General features: G+C 48.6%; 1 non-coding gene across 1 annotated transcript; it reads left to right on the forward strand.

Moving 5' to 3' along the window:
• On the forward strand, positions 1-108 carry LOC118148512 (small nucleolar RNA U13). The gene has a single exon (XR_004735342.1). It is a non-coding gene; the product is annotated as a small nucleolar RNA U13 (small nucleolar RNA).
• The last annotated feature ends 4,935 nt before the right edge of the window (positions 109-5,043 follow it).

Genomic DNA, 5,043 nt, shown 5'->3' on the forward strand with positions numbered 1-5,043 from the left:
ATCCTTTTCTGGTTCATAGGCCTCATGATTGGGCTTTCATGCTCAGGGGTGACATGAGCCTCCCTTCAATCTTGTTACAGGTCGGGTGTGTGGCTCACGCCTGTAATCTCAGCACACTGGAGTCCGAGGTGGGGGTATCATTTGAGGCCAGGAGTTTAAGATGACCCTGGGCAATATAGTGAGATCTCATCTGAAGAAAAGTTGTTTTTGTTTTTGTTTTTGAGGTGAAGTCTCACTCTATCGCCAGGTAGTGGCATGATCTCGGCTCACTGCAACCTCCTCCTCCTAGGTGCAAGTGATTCTCCTGCCTCAGCCTCCCGAGCAGCTGGGACTACAGGTGCGCACCACCACGCCCAGCTAATTTTTTAGAGATGGGGTTTCACCATGTTGGCCAGGATGGTCTCAATCTCTTGACCTCATGATCTGCCTGCCTGCCTTGGCTTCCCAAAGTACTGGGATTACTGGCATGAGCCACGGTGCCCAGCCGAAAAGGTTTTTTCAGCTGGGCATGGTGGTGCAGCTGTGGTCCCAGCTACTAGAAAGGCTGAGGAGGAGTTGGCACCATGGCTCAATCCCAGCACATTGGGAAGCCAAGGTGGGCGGATCACCTGAGATCAGGAGTTCGAGACCAGCCTAGCCAACATGGTGAAACTCCATCTCTACTAAAAATACAATAATTAGCCAGGCGTGGTGGCGGGTGCCTGTAATACCAGCTACTCAGGAGGCTGAGGTGGGAGAAACACCTGAACCCTGGGCAGTGAGCCGAGATCACACCATTGCACTCCAGCCTGGGCGAGTGACAAGAGCAAAACTCCATCTTACCAAAAAGAACAAAAACAAAAAAAAAACTTAGGGCTGAAGGGCTGAAGCCTAGGCAATATAGTGAGATCCTGTCTCCACAAAAAAATTGAAAAAATTACCTGGGCATGGTGGCATGCCTGCGGTTCCAGCTACTGGGTAGGAGGCTGAGGTGGGAGGATTGCTTGAGCCTGGGAATTTGAGGCTGCAGTGAGCTATGATTGCACCACTGCACTCCAGCCTGGGCAACACACAGACCTTGTCTCAAAACAAACAACCTTAAGCCTGCACACAGTGGCTCCAGCCTGTAATCCCAACACTGGGCGGCTAAGAAAGGAGAATCGCTTGAGCCAGGAGTTCAGGGTTACACTTGAAGGTTACATGCACCACTGCACTCCAGCCTTGGCAGCAGAGCGAGACCCTGTCTCAAAAATAATATTAATAAATTTAAAATAGACCAGGCACGGTGGCTCATGCCTGTAATCCCAGTACTTTGGGAGGCCAAGGTGGGCGGATCACCTGAGGTCAGCAATTCAAGACCAGCCTGGCCAACAGGCTAAACCCCTGTGTCTACTAAAAATACAAAAAAAATGTAGCTGGGCATGATGGCGGGCGCCTGTAATCCCAGCTACTTGGGCGGCTGAGGCAGGAGAATCGCTTGAAGCTAGGAGATGGAGGTTGCAGTGAGCTGAGATCACGCCACTGCACCTTAGCCTGGGCAACAAGAGTGAAACTCCATTTCAAAAAAAAAAAAATTAAAAATTAATTAAAAAAAATTAAACAGTGAACACTCAAGCAAGTCACGTGGAACTGCCAGTGAAAATTTTGGATCAGCAGAAGAAAATCACTGCTCCCACAGTGGATACAAAGCTTAGCCAAAACAGACACTTAACATGGCCACAGGTCTCTGCGGCCTTGCGGGTAAACGTCATTTCTGTCCAGAAGTCTGAAATACCAATGATGAAAACAGCTAACAGTTAAACTGCAGCACTGACTCTGTGTCAGGAACTCCATTCATTCATTCATTCATTCATTCATTCATTCATTCATTCATTCTTTCTTTCTTTCTTTCTTTCTTTTTTTTTTTTGAGGTGGAGTCTTGCTCTGTGGCCAGGCTGGAGTGCAGTGGTGCAATCTCTGCTCACTGCAAACTCCGCCTCCTGGGTTCAAGCGATTCTTCCGCTTCAGCCTCCCAAGTGGCTGGGACTACAGGCGCGTGCCACCACACTGGGCTAATTTTTGTATTTTTAGTAGAGACGGGCTTTCATCATGGCAAGGGTGGTCTCAATCGCTTGACCTCATGATCCACCCGCCTCGGCCTCCCAAAGTGATGGGATTACAGGCGTGAGCCACCGCGCCCGGCTCATTCATCTTTTTTTTTTTTGAGATGGAATCCAGTCTGGGCTCACTGCAACCTCCACCTCCTGGGTTCAAGGGATTCTCAGCCTCCCGAGTACCTAGGATTATAGGCACCCACCATCATGCCTGGCTCATTTTTGTATTTTTAGTAAGGCAGGGTTTCACCGTGTTGGCCGGGCTGGTCTCAAACTCCTGACCTTGAGTGATCGCCCACCTCGGCCTCCCAAAGTGCTAGGATAACAATGTTCTTGATTTCTCGTGGCAAATTGTCATCTGAGTAGGTTGATCTGACATCCACCCGTGTGGGCAGGTATGGGAGTTCTGTCTGCAATTGAGCTTGCCAGCACCCATGATCACCTCTCAAGATCTCAATCTGCATGGGGAAAAAGATGACATTGCTAGCCAAGCGAGGTGGCTCATGCCTGTAATTCTAGCACTTTGGAAGGCCGAGGCAGGCGGATCACTTGAGTCCAGGAGTTCAAGACCAGCCTTGGCAACATGATGAAACCTCCGTCTCTATTAAAAATACAGAAAATTAGCCAGGTGTGGTGGCATGTGCCCGTAAGTCCTAACTACTTGACGGGCTGAGGTGGGAGAGTCACCTGAGCCTGGGAGGTAGAGGCTGCAGTGAGCCAAGCCACTGCACTCCAGCCTGGGCAACTGGAGTGAGCGAGAACCTGTCTCAAAAAAAAAAAAAAAAAATAGTAATACATGTGGCGGTGGCTTGCGCCTGTAATCCCAGCACTTTGGGAGGCAGAGGCCGGCAGATCACCTGAGGTCAGGAGTTCGAGACCAGCCTGGCCAACATGGTGAAATCCTGTCTCTACTAAAAATACAAAAATTAGTCAGGCATGCTGGTGTGCACCTGTAATCCCAGCTGCTCGGGAGGCTGAGGCAGGAGAATCACTGGAACCCATCAGGCAAAGGTTGCAGTGAGCCAAGACTGCACCATTGCACTCTAGCCTGGGCAACAGAGAGAGACTTCGTCTCAAAAAAAAAAAAAAGAAGTGTATAAACTAAAACATAACAGTGCACTGTGACCCAAATCCATTTCTCAGAGAAAATCATCACTGATAACATGGAGTGTCCACACATGCACACACACTCACGGGCCACTTAACCGGCTTGGAGAACAGCCCCAGCAGCTGCGCTGTGTGGTTGCTTTTTTTGAATCAATCTCTACCGCATTCTCATGCATTTATTGTTAAGAAGCCCAGCATCTCCCTCTTGAGGTCTCTTCCAGAATAGTCTGGGAACCCCAGGTGCTCACTCTGTCCAAAGGAGGCCAGTCCTACTCTGCAAGATCTAGTGGTGCAGTGTGTCGGCCCCAGCATTACAGTCCTCTCAGTTCATTCCAGGAGCTCATCTCCCTGAAAGGAAAATGATGCCAAGCTGGGCACAGTGGCTCATGCCTGTAATCCCAGCACTTTGTGGGGGCTGACACAAGTGGATCGCTTGAGGTCAGGAGTTCAAGACCAGCCTGGACGATATGGTGAAACCTCCTCTCTAACAAAAATACAAGAATTAGACCAGGCACAGTGGCTCATGCCTGTAATCCCAGAACTTTGGGAGGCCAAGGTGGGAGGACCACTTGAGGCCAGGAGTTCAAGACTAGCCTGGGCAATATAGTGAAGCCCCCATCTCTATAGAAATTTTAAAAATTATCTGAGCATAGCGATGCTCACCTGTGGTCCCAGGTACTCAGGAGACTGAGGCAGGAGGACCACTTGAGCCCAGGAGTTCAAGGTTTCATGAGTCATGATCCATATTTCAGCCTTGGTGACAGAGTGAGACCCTCTGTCAAAAACAAATAAACTAAAAAAAGGCCAGGCACCGTGGCTCATGCATGTAATCCCAGCACTTTCATAGGCCAAGGTGGGTGGGTCACTTGAGGTCAGGAGTTCAAGACTAGCCTGGAAAACATGGCAAAACCCCATCTCTACTTAAAATAGAAAAATTAGCCAGGTATGGTGGTGGATGCCTATAATCCCAGCTACTTGGGAAATTGAGGCAGGTGGATCACTTGAACGCAGGAAATGGAGGTTGCAGTGAGCTGAGACCACGCCATTGCACTCCAGCCTGGGCAACAAGAGCGAAACTCTGTCTCAAAAATAAATAAATAAATAAATAAATAAGATAAAGAGCGTGGAATTAGACTGCTTTAGGTAAGTTCCTTCCTCACCCATCAAACAAGGTGGTAACAACAGCAAAAGACCAAATGTGTTAATACCTATGGGTAGATCACTCTTAGCACTGTGTGGGCAGATAGTAACTGCCCAATGAATGGGAACTATTATATATCTGTATGTAGTTCTCCAATATCCTTATTTTATAAAAAATGAGCACCCCCCCGCCATATTTTTCTTAGCTTCCTTTTGTCAGTTGATGTGTCATAGAGGTTTTCTGTGTCTGCACATGCAGCATCCTCTTCTGTGTGAGAGCCACGTGGCCCGTTCATGCAGGAGGCTGAACTGTGTCTGTGGGGTCAAAACCCTCCATTTGTGCCATGCTGATACCTTCTGTTGCTTTAAAACTTGGAAATGAAAAAAAAAAAAAACACCTTGGAAATGGCTGGGCACTGTGGCTCACACCTGTAATCCCAACACTTTGGGAGGCCAAGGTGGGAGAATCACGTGAGCCCAACAGTTTGGATGACATGGATGACATGGTGAAACACTGTCTCTACAAAAAATACTCAATTAGCCAGGTGTGGTGGCCTGTGCCTGTAGCCCCAGCCATTTGGGAGACTGAGGTAAGAGCCTCCCAAAGATCGATTGAGCCCTGGAGTTAAAGGATACAGTAGCCATAGTTGCACTCCAGTTGGGGGAGAAGACTCTGTCTTTCCTTCCTTCTTTTTTTTTGTGAGACAGAGTCTCTCCCTGTACC

Source organism: Callithrix jacchus, chromosome 1 (assembly GCF_049354715.1).
Source record: "Callithrix jacchus isolate 240 chromosome 1, calJac240_pri, whole genome shotgun sequence".
Classification (NCBI taxonomy): domain Eukaryota; kingdom Metazoa; phylum Chordata; class Mammalia; order Primates; family Cebidae; genus Callithrix; species Callithrix jacchus.